Source organism: Pteropus medius, unplaced genomic scaffold (genome assembly GCF_902729225.1).
Source record: "Pteropus medius unplaced genomic scaffold, Ma_sr-lr_union100, whole genome shotgun sequence".
NCBI lineage: Eukaryota > Metazoa > Chordata > Mammalia > Chiroptera > Pteropodidae > Pteropus > Pteropus medius.
Genome location: NW_024345872.1, coordinates 1,974,168 through 1,991,941, shown reverse-complemented (window position 1 = coordinate 1,991,941; position 17,774 = coordinate 1,974,168). Strand labels below are relative to the sequence as shown.

The 17,774-nt window shown below is 39.4% G+C and overlaps 1 protein-coding gene and 1 non-coding gene across 2 annotated transcripts in view; one reads left to right on the top strand and one right to left on the bottom strand.

The window, feature by feature from the left end:
- The window catches only part of TRPC5 (transient receptor potential cation channel subfamily C member 5), a 178,250-nt gene that overhangs the window by 148,210 nt on the left and 12,266 nt on the right, over window positions 1-17,774 (top strand). The window lies entirely within an intron of this gene.
- Window positions 13,823-13,941, bottom strand: LOC120612328 (5S ribosomal RNA). The gene has a single exon (XR_005655431.1). It is a non-coding gene; the product is annotated as a 5S ribosomal RNA (ribosomal RNA).

The window sequence follows — 17,774 nt, the reverse complement described above, 5'->3', positions numbered from 1 at the left end:
GTGCTCTGTGGTCCCAGCCAGCATCAGCAGGTGAAGCTGGCCATATTGTTTATTATTATTATTATTATTATTATTATTATTATTATTATTTGTAACTAGCAGTGATTTATATCTCCCTTAAGCTGCTTATTTTCCTCTGTGATGCTTCATTCACACATCTACCTTGTCACTTGCTGCTCCCAGTTCCATCAAGTGAAGCTGTCCTTGATGCTTTTTTAATCAAATTCACCCATATAAAAATATTAGTGAGAGAGACAGAGCAGTCCCACAAAATTCATTGACCTTAGGCCCTATACCTACCCCCAGCTCACCCGTAAGGGGCATCTCTCTTGCCTGAGATTGGCCTCCCAGAACATGGGGCTCATGACGATCTGTGATAAAGCCTCATTCAACAAGTTAATAAGAACCCTAAGTTTCTTTGGCTGCTGTGGAGTATTCACTCTAACACTGAGAGTAAGTAAATAACAATTGCCTCACTGAGCCACATCTGCTGGGTGGTTTGGGAAGAGCCCAAATACATAGAATTGTTTTCTCCATTAGGGTGGCAACATTTGGAGGCTCTGATGATGAATGGACTCTCCCACTGCAGAAAACAGTTATGCAAATAGACATTCATCAGAACAGACCCAGAAAAGTAAAGACAGCAGACAAGATTGGTCGGGGCCGCTGCACACCACCAAAGTGCCAAGGAGGGCAGGTGGCCTCCCTGCCCTACCCTAGTCATCTAGAACCAAACTCAGCCTCTCAAAGCACAGAGGAGAAAACAGCACTTCACACACTGTATCATGATTTGTAACCCTCTAACCAAGCAGATAACTGCTATGCACTGATACGGCAACCAGTTTTTAAAATATTGAAATATTTCCATACCAGGTGATAAATAGCTGCCACTCCAGCTGTTCCCTCTGGGATACCCCCAGGGCACCCCGCACTCCAGCAAGTATAACACCTGGAACAGCAGGTATTTTCCATGCTCCTGTTCCAATGCTATTGCTGTCATACATTCTGATTGGTCAGTTTCTTAAACAGTCTGAATATCACTGTGGTAGGCAGAATTTTAAAGTGCTCCCCCAAGATTTCCCACTTTAATGTCAGGACTGAATATAATGAGATACCATGCTTGTGATTATGTTGTATTACATGGCAAAAGAGATTTTGCAGATGTAATTAAGGTTACTAATCAAAGAGATTCTCCAGGCAGGCCTAATCTAATCACATGTGTCCCTTAAAAGCCGAATTTTCTCCAGCCAGTAGCAGAAGAGAATATCAGATTCAAAACACACAGAGGATTCTATGTCCCATTACTGGCTTGAAGATGGAGAGAGCCATATGAGACCTCAAAAGCATAAATAATAAAACTCCCTTTACATAAAAAATAAAAAAAGAATTAAATAACTAAAAAAATGTGGGTGGCCTCTAGGACATGAGTGTGACCCCCAGCTGACAGCCCACAAGTTAGTGGGGACTTTAGTCCTACTACCACAAGGAAATGAATTCTGTGAACAATGGAAATGAACTTGAAAGCACTCTTCTCCAGAGCCCCTCGATAACAGCTCAGCTATACTGACACCTTTATTTCTACTTTGGGAAGGCCAGTGTGACTGGAGTGGCATGAACACGAGGGAGAGAAGTAAAAGATGAAGTTAGAGAGGTAGTGGGAGTGAGGAACAGATTATTTAGGGAATGAAAGACCTTTGTAAAGACTTTGACTTCTACTGCAGGTGAAATGGGGAGCCATGGGAGGGTTTTGATCAGAGGAGGTACATGATCTAACGTGCATTTTAATAAGATTTCTGTGGCTGATTGAGAAAAGACAAAAATTGTACAGGGGCAAAGACGGAAATTATAAGACCATTGAATCAACCAGACTAGAGATAATAGTGGCTTAGACCAGGGTGGTCGTGATGGATGTGATAAGAAGCAGTTGGATTCTAGATATATTTCAAAGATAAATCCAGTTTACCAGTGGATCAAATGTGGAGTGTGAGCAAAAGAGAGGTGTCAAGGATGACACCAAGATTTTGGGCCTGAGTAACTAGAAGGTTGGAGTTATCCCTTACTGAGATCGGAAAAAGTGGGGAAGGAACAGGCTAAGGTGTAGGAATGCAGAGATCCAGAGTTGAGTTTTCGATGTGTGATGTTGGAAATGCCTATTAGACATCTGAGTGGAGATATTGACTAGGTGTGGTCTACAGCAGCAGTCCCCAACCTTTTTGGCACCGAGGATCGGTGCTTCTATGAGAACCTAATGCCTGATGTTATAAGGTGGAGCTGAGGTGGTGATGCTAATACTGAGGAGTGGCTGCACATACGAATGAAGCTTGGCTTGCTCTCCCGCAGCTCATCTCCTGCTGTGTGGCTCAGTTCTTAACAGGCCACAGACCAGTACCAAACTCCTGGTCTACAGATCTAGCAGAGAGGTCCAGACTAGAGCCAGGGATTTAGAAGGACTAGATGAGATCACTAAGGGAGTGTGGACAGAAAAAAAGAAAAGGTCCAAAATTAGGCTTGAGGCACTTTAATTTTTAGAAGCTGGAATAACAAAATAGATTGCCCAAAGGGACTGAGAAAGAACAGCCAAGAGACGTTAGAGAAAAACCAGGATAATGCACCATATTATGATATTTTATTATCCCCAGTTTATTGATAAGGTCATATGCTAGAAAGTGGTAGAGGCTGGATTTGGATTGAAGGAGTCAAACCCCCAAACCCATGCACAGAACCACTGTATTTATCCCATAGACACTTGAGGCCAAAAAGCACCTGATACGCACTTCACTATGAGGTCCCTAATATACCTTCTTTCCTTCCCAGAGCTGAGATTCTCAAAGCTTTTACACACACACACACACACACATGCCACACACACACACACACAGATCCACTAGCTCTTTTTCTCCTTAGTACGCCCACCAGACTTGGAACTTCTGGTTTCTTGTCAGCAGTGCTGCTAATCTCAGCCTTCTCAGATGAACAATCAGACAATACACCTGAGATCACCACACCCATAGAGGGTCAAAGCTCATCTACATGAAAAAAAACTCCTCATTCAACTTATACATCCTGCCTTGGGACCTCTCAGCCCTGTTCCTTTTCTTCCTAGATAACTCTTGCTGCTGAAAGCCTCTCTTGAAATCATATCTTCACCGGCAAATGAAATATCCACCCTCCTATTTCATGAGTGGAGAGAGGAGCATTCTCTCTACAAAAGCTGCAGGGGACACCAAACACTGACTCTTCAGACTTTTGCATCTTGCCTGGGCCTGGCCTGGCCCTCCCCCTGGTGGTCTGACACAGAAATGGATTCTTCGATCATTCTGCATCAATACTCATTCACGGTCAGCAAGCTGTCTGAGAGCTCGAATCTGCTAGGAATTAAAGCTCTTTTCCTCAAAATGCTGAGGGTATAGTTTGGCAGGTCTTTGCTGAGCAGTAGACTCTGCTTCCAACAGCAGCAGCAGCCTTTGATGCCTGCTGCTTGCCTGGTAATGATTTCAGTGACTGACAAAGATGAAAGTAGGAATGGGAAGAGGACAAATGAAAAGAAGTGATGGTTTTTCTTTCCCTATGCTAAAGGGAAACTAAACAGGGCAGATGCTTGGGCTGCTCCTCTGCACCACAGATTCACCTGGATGTGCATCAGGAACATCAGTAGTTGTCATGGAAATTCTATTTTGGGTAACTCAAACAGAAACAGTACCAACTATGAAAGTGACAGGAAGGGCCTAATGCCCAAAGAATACTTCTGTCCATCTGCTGGCTGGTTGATGTCCTTTCCTCTTCCATCCAGTATACAACAATCTAGAGCTAAAAATAACTATTTCATTTTTAAAGATTTCAGAGCTGAGTCTCAGGAAGAATTGTTCCTTGTGGAAGACCTGGCTTTCTTATGCATTAATCTCTGAACGTTCTTTTTATAGGCTACAAATAATATTTGTGAACAACTCAAATGCCCATGGCCCAGAACTCATACTTGAGGAATGTGATTCTTCTTGACTTCTGCCTTATTTTCATTATCCTTATTCAGGGCATCAGGAATCAATTGACTGGAAAGCTAAGTGATATAAATGTTCTTTAATATCCTAGTAGCTTGAAGAATAGAAACTAAATGTGAGCACTGAGTTATTAATATTAATGTTTCTCTCCCTCCCTGTGGTTACTGGAGCCCTGTTGTAGTCTGGTGCAGTGTGAGAGAAAGCATGGGCCAGGAGGTGTCCTATAGCTACAACACAGAAGTCATAATACCCGGTAAGAGCATCAGAGGTTACAACCCACTGCATTACTTTGCCTTTTACTTGAGATATGACAGTAAAATTAAATTATCTCAGCTGTCAAGGTAAATTTGCTTTTGTTTAAAAGAGGAAAATAGAGGAGATCTAAGAGTAAAAAATGAGGGGAAAAGGTCATTGTATTTATCTCTTCCTTATTCTCCCCTCTTCAGTCACAGGATTTTGTTTTTGCCTCTGTTTTCTTCCCAACTTCCCAACTTCCCCTGCGTGTTTGAACTTATAGAAGTATCTGGACCTATAAATTTGTGAGCTAATCACAAAGGCTTGATGAGAAGTATGTTTATCTTAAAGCTGCTCTTAATAAATGTGGCATATCGGGAATTTCTAATAGTGAAAGAAAAGAAAGTATTGTAGGCCTCCTCATTCATTACAAAATCAACACCAATTATTAAAAAAGGTTTGAACTACTGAAATTAGAATCTTCTTAACTGACTCCATCGAAGTTCCCATTGGCCTACCCCTAAAGACTCCTGGATGTACAGAGAAGTTTCCATCATCCCACGTACCCTCTAAGAGGTTATGCCACCGGGTTTTACTCTTAATACCTACTTCATACATTTCATACAAGAAAACTAACCAACACAAAGATACTTTATGCTGAAGTCTCTTCATCTTTAATCACAATACACTGAAACAGTAGGCTCTCACTTAATGTTTATTGAATAAATGAATAAATTAATGAAATTTTTTATAATTACGAAAACAGTTTTATTATAAAGGATATAAGTCAGGACCACCCAAATGAAGAGACACATAGAACAAGGACCAGGAAAGTCCTAGACACAGGGCTCTCATGTTCTCTCCCCATTGAACTAAGACAAGTCATGTCACCTTTCTGGAATACTGATGTATCATTCAGCCAGAAGCGTGCTCAGGGCTTTCGTGTCAGAGTTTTTATTGGTGTTTTATCACTTAAGTGTGATTAACCGAATAATTGGTCATGTGAGAGACTACAAATTAATGATTTTTTAATGCACGTGACTTCCCAGACTATTTTAAAGTGTGAAGACTGAGCAACAAAGCTGACCAAGCCTACATTTATTGTCCTGTAGTTCAGAGGCTGGCAAAGTTTTCTGTAAAGAGGCAGATAGTGAATATTTTAGGATATGTGTGCTGTAAGATCTCTGTCACACTATTTAATTCTGCTCCTGTAACATGAAAGAAGCCATAGAAAATACATAAACAAATGAGGTGACTGTGTACCAATAAAACTTTATTTATGGGTACTGAAATTTGAAATTCATATAATTTTCAGGTGTTAAAAATATTCTACTTTTGATTTTTCAACTATTTAAAAATGTAACAACAGTTCTTAGCTAGAAGTCTATACAAAACCAAGTGGCAGGCCAGATTTAGCCTGCAGGACATAGTTTGCCTACTCCTGCTCCAGTTTTTTCAAAATATGTCTCTCTTCTACCTTTGTAGACTGAAGCTCCATTAAGAAAGAGAGACTCCTCTTTAGGTTTTCTTTATATTTCCCTGGTGCCTAGTAAAATGTGGGACAAATAGTAGATACTCAATATATACTTTTTCACTGATTGATAGGGAGAAGCTTGGGGAAATTAGTCTAGTTTGTCAGCCATGTTAGAAAATACATTACGTAGATTTTTAGCCATTGCATGTGTTTAATGTTTGGAGATGAATGAATTTCTATGGCTATGGGTAGGAGCATTATCTAACTGAAAAAAAGTCTGCCCAAATGATGGATTTAATAATTATAGTTAATATAGTGCTTTATATTTTCCAAAGCACATATACATATATTGTGATATTTGATACTTACACTCACTCTGTGAGTGTATGCACTATTATCTGCATGTTACAGATGAAGAAACAGGCTTCCAAAGATTGAGACTTCCCCAGAGTTACATGGCAAATTTGTTCATTTATTCATTCATTTTTTTCTACAAGGACTTGGGAGTCTGCTATGTACAAGGAATTAGGTCAGGGTAAACTCAGACCCAATGACTCAAGAGGTGATAGTTAGAAGCAATCTAGAAAATAGTACATGGATTGTATATTATTTATATTATATGTAATTACATATTACATATTATATGTATAATATAAATACTGTGGCCTGGAGGTGTTAAAAGCAAACTTCTGATAAGTGAGGCAGGAAGTTAGAAGGCACATGCTATGACAATCTGAGTACATGAGACCAGTAAGAATCCCAGATGGGGACAAGTGTATAGATTTTCACATTCCCAGGTTATAAGACCTATCTTTCTTTTCTACCCAGGCTCAGAAATGAAATCCCTAGTTGGCTTAGTCCTAATTATTTCTGAAAACTGCAGAGCAAGCTCAGCAAACCACCATTCTCACCACTTTCTGATTGCTCTATCCATCCAAAGGTTTTCTTTATATTTCCCTGGTGCCTAGTAAAATGTGGGACAAATAGTAGGTACTCAATATATACTTTTTCACTGATCAATAAGGAGAAGCTTGGGGAAATTAGTCTATAGTCTGTCAGCCCTATTAGAAAATACATAACATAGCTTTTGTATCCGTTGTATGTGTTTAATGTTTGGAGATGAATAAATTTCTATGGCTATGGGTAGGGGCATTATCTGAAATGAAGTTCCCCCACTCCCCAACTGAAAGATGCAGGCAAGTGGAACAGTCCGTACCTCCTTGACTGAAGGGCTCAATTTATATCTCTAGGGAACCCCAGAAAAGGTGATAAGGAGTTCAGTGGGCTCCAGGACTGCCACATCTGCTATGAATGGTGCTCTCAGAATTGTGCACTGTACAACCTGCACAGCTGAATGCAGGAGCCCTGCAAAGGTCGCTTCTGGAGAAAAGAGAAACTGAAGGAAACAAAAAGAAAAACCTGGACAGGCAGAGGCTTGGCCAAGTATATAGAGGGATGTGTTTATCAAAATCCCAGAGCCCTGATCAGGCTCTGTTTCTGCACCTTTTGGAGATAACTTTCTGACACACAAGAGTGAGCATGCTGGTTATTATGCAATCCCACTTATTGTACTTCCCAAAAAGACAATATTTCTTAGTGTTTAAAAGCTTGCCCCCCTTTATCCCATCTACCTACCCGCTCCAGTGACAGAAGGAAATTTAACTTTGGGTGGTAAACACACACTGCAATATACAGATGATGTATTATTGAACCGTACACTTGAAACCTATTTGATTTTATTAACTGATGTCACCCTAATAATTTTAATAAAAAAAGTTTAAGTTCTAGAGTTCACCTGACCCAGATTTGAATTGTGGTCCCCAGTTTCTAATTGTGTGTCCTTAAACAAATTTTGTCACTTTGGTGAGCCTTACTCATAAAATGGAAATAGTAATAGAACTTACCTCATCAGGCTGTTGTGAAGACTAAAAAAATGATATGCTTCAAAAATGATACATAATATTATTGATGTTCCCTTCATTTACATTTCTGCTTTTGGATCTTCAATTAATTCCTTCTGCAAAAATGTATTGTACACCAGCTCTGCATCAGGCTCTAGAACTGGAATAGTGAACAAAACAAAATCCCTAACCTCAATGGGCTTTCCTTCCAGTGGGGAGCCTAAGAATAAGTAGATAGAGAAAAATCCATTAAAGTGATTTGTGATGATTGGTATGAGAGAACAGAACAGGGTGCTGTGAGATAGAGTAAGGGAGAAAGCCACTCTAATTTGGTTACTCAGGGAAGGTCTATTTGAGATGATACTTCAGCTGAGAACTGACAGATGAGAATAAGCCAGCTCTATTTTCCTACCTAGGAAAAAAAGGAATTGAAATATAAAAGGAAAAAATTTTCCCCAAATCCCTCCCCTTCTATCCAGGTCATTATGTCCTCAGGCACTCATGGAAATTCTTCCAAGAGTAAAGCCTTGAGCTGCAATTTAATTGGGAGTGTGGGAGAGGGAAGGAGGAGCATTTATTCAGTGGGTATTGGTGAGCCCATACCAAGGCTTGGAAGGGCTGACGGGGGAGAGAGGAGCAGAGACAGGGATTTAGGAATGAGGACACAAGAAGGTCAGGCTACCTGGAGCTTCCGATGGGGGAGCGAGGTGTGGCAGGTTGTTAAAGAGAGGGCTGAGTTTCCAGGCATTATCCCACTGATTCCTGTGAGGGTTGCTCTTGTTTGAACATTATCCCTAGAGATAGTAAGTGAACCAAGCGAGTAGAAGTCAGAGTCAGAAGATTCAGATTCTAGATCTGCTTTACCATTAACTAGATGTGTGACCCTCAAGACGTAATTTCTCTTTCCAGACTCCAGTTGCCATATCTGTAGCAGATAACAATTGGTGCCTTGATAACTTTGCAGGGTGGATGTGACAATAAAATGAGAGAAAGTATATGAAAGCACTTGAAAAGTATAAAATTCTAGACAAAAACGTGGGGTACTGGTTATCTGATATCCCTTTCCCAGGGACAAGCTAAAAGGAAAAACACATAATACTTAATTTTCTGGTCCATTGTGTTTGAAACTGGCCAGAAAATGCCCGTGTAGAGAAGCTGGTAGCTCCATAAATCAATGAGAGCTCTCTTTCCGTGATGACAAGCACCCCTCGTCAGGATGTAAGTAGGACAGTTCTACCATGTGAGCTCAGCGGGGCTTGGGAGTTTAATTAGAGCTTACAGACAGTCTCCGACTTATGATGGTTTGACATGATTTTTTAACTTTATGATGATGTGATAGAAACCATACTTTGAATTTCAAATTTTGATCTTTTCCCAGATTAGTGATATGCTGTGCTATACTCTCTTGTGATGCTAGGCAGTGGCAGAAAGAGAATTTTTGCCTAACTGTCGACTAACTTTTAAGTGTTCTGAGCATGTTTAAGGTAGGCTAAGCTAAGCTATGATATTCAGTAGGTTGAGTATATCAAATGCATTTTAACTTACGATATTTTCAATTTATGATGGGTTTATTGGGACAACCCCATTGTAAATTGAGGAGCATTTGTATTTCTTTTGAGGACCACTTAAGATATCACAAGAATATTTTTTGCAGTGATAAAGTAGAGGTCTAGAGAAAGTAACATGGTGTATTTCCAAATCTCAACTATGATATACATATTTTATGTTACCCAGAGTCTTCTACAGTGCTGTCCTTTCTGTCCTTACATAGGATACGGCATTTTGCTTCCAACTTCTCTCTCCATCCTATTCCTCAATCATAATTTACCCATACTGTGTTCAATTCCATTGAGGCCCTACCTTCCTTACATAACAATGGAAAGTGTTGGCGTCTACTGGAAAAGAACCACATTTTTTAATTTCCAGCATCCAACTACCCTGAGGTCTTTTTTCTTTCTCCTCACACCCCAACTCCGCCTTGTGGTAGAGCAGGGAGGACAAGAAGAGGAGAAAAATTGAAACTGGCAAGGTGACTGCAGAGGAGGTAGTGAGGAACGGCAGAAGCACTGCAATCCTATTGGCTGAAGGTATAAGAAATTATAAATTAAAAACTGTCCAGATTTCATTCTGACTCTCGGAAAGCAGATAATTTCTTTGAAGGCAACAGAGTGGGTCAGAGGTGGATCACAGAGTAGAGAATCCTGGGGATCCAATGCCCTCACCAATTTGCCCCATTTCCTGCCACAAAGCTTGGAATCAGAGGGAAAGAGAATTAAGCTTCATTGTTTATGACATGTATTATTTTGTGGGTGCAGTTGTGTTCCATGTACTAAATGGTCTCAAATAAAATCTAGAGATGCTTGCAAGGACCTTGCAAAACTATTTTAGAGGATGGGAGGTAGATCTCAGGGACTTAATGCACTGGATCAACTTGCAATTATCTTTTGTTCTGCCATTTTTTTGTCTTCACCTTTTCTTTAGAAAAAAGACATAGAGGGACCTGGAGGGCATTATGCTAAGTGAAACAAGTCAGACAGAGAAAGATAAATACTATATGATCTTACTTATATGTGGAAAAAAAACTGATAGAAAAAGAAATCAGATTAGTAGTTACCAGTGGCAAGGGGTGGTGGGTGGGGGAATTGGATGAAGGTGGTCGAAAAGTACAAGCATCCAGATACATAAGTACTGGAATGTGATGTAAAATGTGATGACTGTGGTTAACACTGCTGAATAGTATATTTGAAAGTTGCTAAGTAAATAGACCTAAAAAGTTCTCATCATAAAGAAAAAATTTATTCTCTTTTTCTTTTTTTCTTTTATATCTGTATGAGGTGATGGATGTTAACTAAACTTATTGTGGTAAGCATTTCACGATATATATAGGTCAAGTCATTATGTTATACACCTTAACCTTATACAGTACTCTATGTCAATTATGTCTCAATAAAACTGAAAAACAAAATTCTGCACAGAATGTTAAATAAACATGATAAGCTCCTCCCTAAGAAAAATAACAAAAAAGTCCACAGCATGCCAAGCCATAATTCCAACCACCTAGCAACATAATTGGGGAGAGGGATTAGCAGCCATTTTATGCCTAAGGTTAGGGGATGGACACAATGGCTGCCCAATAGACAACTGCACATGTTCAATACAGAGAAGGACCTGTTTGTAACATGCACTGAGGGGGTGCTTGCCATTTAGGAAGGCTTACATGCACTATTGGGAGGGCATCAGTACTAGGGTGTAAGGGAGTATTGGGGCAATGGATAGGCAGTGAATTGAAGCTGAAGGGAGAGCTCTCTTTTTTGTCCTGATGTTTTGCAGCTGAGTTGGTGCACTTGAATTGAGGTTGCCACAAGGGTTCTAAACTAGATAAACTAATATCAAGTCATTCCCAGCAGGCCCCAGAATAATTAGAATGGGAAATTCTAACCACCTAGCAGCCTTAGAGAAGAGAGGAGAATTGCTGACCATTTAGTGATAGGGAATTGGCTCCTCTCTAGACCATAGTACACATGGAATAAGTTGTTGGTGAGGGCATAGAGGAATATGGTAATACTCACTGAGGGGACTTTCTCTACTTCAGGGCCTCCAAGTGGTTGCAGGAGGCCCAGGCTTCTTCTACATTTTGAAGATTCCTGTATCTTTTTTAAATGGATTAAAAACTGTGATATACAGCCAGCCTTCCATATCCATGGGTTCCACATCCGTGGGTTCTATATCCACAGATACAACCAACCATGGTATTTTCAATCCACGGATGCAGAGGGCTGACTGTATGCATTATTCTATGTCATTTTCTATGAGACTTGAACATCCTTGGATTTGGGTATTTGTGGGAGGTCCTGGAACCAATTCCTTGAGAATATCAAGGAATAACTCTATTTTCAATTGCTTACATCACTTTAAAATTGCATTTTTAGCCCTTAGGCAAAACTACACTACAATGTATAATGTCTGGTGAGGTCCAGAAATCTGCATTTTAAACAAATGCTTCATGTGATTCTGATGCACGCCAACATTTGAAAAGCGTGCCCTGAATTCTGCCAGGAGAAGAAAGCACTCCAAGTGAGGTAGACTTCCTTGTAATACCAGGAAAATTAATTCTCTCACTTCAATTTGGGATGTGTATGCCACAGCATTTTGTGTTGTTTTCCCATCATAAGGAAACAGCTATTCCCTATGAAGTAAGGGAATGTCCAAATGAAGTAAGCAGTTACTAGTTAATGTGAAGGATGCCAAAATGTCCCCCTCCTCAAAATACCCCTCCAACCAGCCTGCCATCAGTCCCAAGATTCCTGGGAGTAGCTTTTCTTTTTAAAGGTTATTATTAGCTCTGCTCTGCTATGTCTGTGCCTGCCACACTCCCTTTGCATTATGTTATAAAGCTTTCCAATTTGCTAGAGCAAGATGGTTGCTGGCAGGAGATCTGAAAAAGTACATAAGAATTTGTCAAAAGCTGGTAAGAATTTGGCCTTGCATTTGATTGCAATGAAAATAACTTTGAGTTTGGATTTGTTGAGAGATGTGAAATTGACAGACATGTTCATAAGACCTAGCTATGGCCATGTGTTCAGAATCTGAGTGAATCAAACAACATTTGAGGGTATGCTCTATAGTCACAGTGCATTACCCTGGCATTGTGGAAAGAGTTAAAATAAATAGAAGCTCTGGCCTGCTCTACGGGACCTGACAATCTCGAAGGCATTGCAGGGCACACACATGAACTAGAACACAATATATAAGGCTATGTGACATTAAAAGCACATTATGGTAGCACAAAAGCCCTAAAATATTTGGAAAGTTGGGAATAGGAAGGACCACAGCCTATGATTGTGTAGGTTATGTCTTACACAAAAGCACCCAACCGAGGGGGCGGGGCTGATCTTGGAGAATGTTCAAAAGCCATAGTTGGGTAGAGTATAAGGCAGATTGTAAGAGAGGGCGTTGCCACCAAACACTGAAATAAGCAAAGAAAAAGCCAGTGTCTAATTTGTCTACCACATAAGGTTAAAGGCTAACCCCATGCAGTTGGATGTAAACCTCTTGGACATAGTATATTTAGGGAAGTTTTAGACAAATACAACTACAAAAGCAATGTTCATAATCTTGCAATTCAAATTAGATCAAGGGTTGAAAATAAAACAGATTCCCACATACCAAACCATCTTCTTGTCCAAATTGCTCACTGCTACAATTTTAACACCTAGTGTCTAGCAGGCACTTAATATATTTATTGAATGAATGAACGAATGAATGAATGTATGAATGTTTACCTTACTCAACACTTTACTGCTCACAATGTTTAACCAATCCTGGCAAGTAGTCTATTATTTCTCGATCTTCAGGATTTAGATGTTACTTCTGTACTCTAATTGTATTCTGTGTGGTATTCCTATCAGCACTGCTGTATAGTCACCTCACTATACTCAGCATCTAGCAGAATGCAGGGAATATGGCAGTTACTTGACATAAGAGCCAAAGAATGAGTGGATAGGTGGATGATGAACTGATTTGGGATAAATGAATGGAAAAGGACTGTTGAGATTATAATTTGCAGTAACTTTTCTGCTAAACTATTACATAGCAATTCCTAATCTGAGCTCAGCTGAGGGGGAATGGAATGGTAACAATTGGAGTCCTTGAGCTGTTTTCAAAATGTTTATTGAAAGTCATTACTCACTTAAATAGATGAGGGGCACCAGAGCTCAGAAGATGAAAAGAAATCCTACGCTCAAAAAAGATGCCTACAGTTTATAACTTGGCCCACTGCAATATTCTATTCTTTGTAGAAATCAAATGCTCTTTTGACTATTATGAGTAATGCTACTATGAACATTTGTGTACATGTTTTTGTATGGAATATATTTTCATTTCTCTTGTGTATATAGCTTATAGTGAAATTGCTGGGTCATCAGGTAAGTATGTGTTTAACCATTTGAGGAATTACTATACTGTTTTCCAAAGCAGTTGCATCATTTTACATTCCCATCAGCAGACTGTGTTGGGGTGTCAATATCTCCATATTCTGATATTATCCGTCTTTTGTTATTATAGTCATCCTAGTGGATGTGAAGTTGTATCTCATTGTGGTTAAAATATGAATTGCCCTAATAACTAATAATGTTGAGCATTTTTTCATGTGCTTATTGGTCATTTGTATATCTGCTTTGGGGAGATGTCTATTCAAATGCCCTGCCCATTTTTTTGTATGCCTACAGCACCTGGTCTTCCTAGGTGGTCTCCCATCCAAGTACTAACCAGGCCTGACCCTGCTTAGCTTCCAAGATCAGATGGGATTGGGCTTGTTCAGGGTGGCATGGCCGTAGACAGTCTGACCATTTTTAAATTGGTTTATCTTTTGATTATTGAGCTGTAATTGTCATTTATATATTCTGGATACAAGTCCCTTATCAGACATGATATTTCATTGTTTTTTCTCATTCAGTAGATTTTCTTTTCATTTCTTTGTGGTATTCTTTGGAATGTAATAGTTTTTCATTTTTTTAAATTTTTAAAATTTTAATTAGTTTCAAGTATACAGTACATTGGTTAGACATCTATACAGTTAATAAAATGATCTCCTCAATTGCTCCCCCCCTCCCCTGACCCTCCGCCTAGCCAATATATTAATGCTAATTGCATTCCTTATACCGTGCTCCCCAACCCCGTGACCATCCCTCAGCTACTAATTTGTACTCCTTTAACCCTTCACCCTATTCTCCCAGCCTCCCAAACCCCCTCCTCTCTGTCACCAAATTGTCCACTATATTTGCGGGTCTATTTTTGATTAGTTTGTTCTTTTTATTCCTGAGATTCACATATAAGTGAAATCATATAGTGTTTATCTTTCTCTGTCTGACTTAAACACCTTCTAGGATCATCAAAGCAATATCTTTTTCCATTTTCTTCCTTTTCATATGTAAGGGCCTTGTTTTCTTATCCTTTTAGCCACTCTATCTTTTGGTTGGAGCACTTAATTCTTTTCCACTTAAGGTACTTATTGATAGGAATGTAGTTGTTACCATTCTTTATTCCTGTTTTTGATACATGGTTTTTCTTCTTAAAGAAGTCTCTCCAACATTTTCTGTAATACCAGCTTAGTGGTGATAAATTCGTTTAGTTTATCTTTGTCTGGGAAGCTCTTTATCTGTCCCTCAGCTCTAAATGATAGCTTTGCTGGATAAATTATTCTTGGTTGTATATCCTGGATCTTCATCCTGTCAAATATTTTTGGCCAAACCCTTCTGTTCTGCATAGTTTCTTTTGAGAAATCAGCTGTCAGTCTTATTAGTGTTCCCTTATATGTGATTATTTGTTTTTCTCTTGCTGCTTTTAATATCCTTTCTTTGTATTTAAACTTTGGCATTTTAATTATGATGTGTCTTAGTGTGGGCCTCTTTGGATCCCTGATTTTTGCAATTCTCTGAGCTTACTGTGGTTTTATATCCTTTTCCTTCACCAGGTTAGGAAAATTTTCCATCATTATTTCTTCAAACAGCATCTAGATTTTGTCCAACATCTAGATTTTCTTCAGTTATGCCGATCAGACGAATATTTGAAGCCTTAATAGTGTCCCCTGTGCTCCTTAAATTATTTTTATACTCTTGGCATCTTTTTTCTTCCCATTCTGATTGAGCATTCTGATTGGCTTTCCTGTCCTCTAGATAGGGCACATGATCCTCTTCTTTATTCACTTTGTTTATTCCTTTGTTTATTCCATTTACTATTCTTCTCATCTCAGATAATGTGTTCTCCATTTCAGACTGGTTCCCTTTTATAATTTCCACTTCTATTTTTATGTTTTTTATCTCTTTGTTGAAGTTCTCACTGAATTCATCTACACTTTCCATAAGTTCATTGAGCATCTTTATAACCGGTGTTTGAACTCTGCATCTGTTAGATTACTTGACTCCATTATATCTAGATGTCTGTTCTGTTCTCTCATATGGTTTCTGCTTCTTCGTCTTCCCCTTTTGGCTGCCTTTCTGTATCTGTTTCTATGTACTAAGCAAAATTCCTAAGTCTCCTGGTCTTATTAGAGTGGATTTGTGAAGTAGGTGTCCAGTGGCACAGTCCAGAGAGGGGTTCAGCTGCAGACCAAATTTAGCCCCAGCCTGTGCCCCTCCAAATCCACCTGTTAAGATTCAGCAAGCAATCCATAGATGCTGTGCATATAGTTTCCTCAAAAGGCCATACCAGAAACCAAGGCCAGCTGCCTCCACCAACGTGAGTCTCAGCAAGGGGTCCCTGACTTGTTGAGGATACACCTGGATGTGGCTTGGGTGGGGCTCAACCTGGGGTAGGCAGGGTTTCAGAGAATCCTCTGGGCGGAGCAACCTTTGTTATTCAGTTTGATGACCTCAGGGCTATGGCGGTGCTGTGACCACACACTGGAAAGGGGGAGTATTCAACAGGGAATAATGGATACCACTGGCACTTCTGTACCCAGCGAGCCTCTCCTCGGCCTTCACTCTGACAATGTCTCCCTGTAAGTGCCTGGTGCCCTATGGGCGCAGCTGAATCGGCACTGGTGCTTATATAAGCAGATCTGTCACCGCGAAAATAAACTCGTGGACATGGCCCCTTTAAGAGGCGTCTGCCTCTGCTCCTGCTGCAGTCTCTGTCTCACTCAGCCGCTGGAGACCAGGTCGTCCTGCGTCCTCACTCTGTCCTATCTTCTGCCTTTGCAGAATGCTTTCTTGGATTTCTCCATAGTTGTATGGCTTGTTCTACTAGATCCCAGGTGATTTTTCCTTGCTGCTGCTCCTTGTTTCCGTCACAACTTTGATTTGGTTGCCAGAGGGATGAACAGAGCCTCTATCATCTACTCCATTTTTTCCCCTCACAGTTTTTAATTTTTTAAAACCAATTTATTTATTTATATATTTGTTTAGTTGGTTATTTATTTATTTATTTATATCTTTTTAACATTTTATTTGTTCATTTATTAACATTTTCTTTTCACCTCCTCCCTCCTCCCTCTCCTCTGGTAACTACTAGTCCATTGCCCGTGTCCATGAGTCTCTGTTTGTTTGTTCTGCTCATTTTTTGCTTTTAGGTTTATATCCCACATATAAGTGATATCATGTGATTTTCAACTTTTTCTGTCTGGCTTATTTCACTTAGCATGATTATCTGAAGGTCCATCCATGTTGTCACAAATGGAAGTATTTCATCTCTTCTTATGGCTGAGTAATATTCCATTGTATGTATGTACCACAGCTTCTTTAGCCAATTATCTATTGTAGGACACTTCGGTTGCTTCCATGTCCTGGCCACTGTGAATAATGCTGCTATGAACATAGGTTTGCAAATATGTTTTCTATATGGGTTTTCAAGTCTTTGGGGTAAATACCCAGTAGAGGGATTACTGGATCATATGGTAGATCAATTCTTAGTTTTTTGAGGAAACTTCATACTGTTTTCCATAGTGGCTGTACCAATTTACAGTCTCACCAACAGCGTATGAGGGTTCCTTTTTCTCTGCATCCTCTCCAACATTTGTTATTACTTCTCCTGTTGATTATAGCCAACAGGTGTGAGATGGTATCTCATTGTGGTTTTGATTTGCATTTCCTTATTAGCTAGTGATGTTGAGCATCTTTTCATATATTTGTTGACTATCTGTATATCCTCTAGGGAGAAGTGTCTGTTTAGGTCCTCTGCCCATTTTTTGATTGGATTTTTTTTTTTTATCGTTATTGAGTCCTATAAATTCTTTGTATATTCTGGATATTAGGCCCTTATCAGAGGCATTGCTTGCAAATATATTTTCCCATTCAGATGGTTGTCTCTTTACCTTGTTGACGATTTCTTTCGCTGAGCAGAAGCCTTTTAGTTTAATGTAGTCTCATTCATTAATTTAAGCTTTTATTTCCTTGGCCTTTGAGTTCATTCATAAAATCCTCTTTAAGTCCAAGGTCCTTGAGTTTAGTTCCTGTGTTTTCTTCTATGCATTTTATTGTTTCAGGTCTTATATTCAAATTCTTAATCCATTTTGAGTTAATTTTGGTGTGCGTTAATAGACAACAGTCTAGTTTCATTCTTTTGCAGGTGGCTTTCCAATTTTCCAGCACCATTTATTAAAGAGGCCTTCTTTTCTCCACTGTATGTTTTTGGCTTTTTTGTCAAAAATTATTTGCCCATATAAATATGGATTTA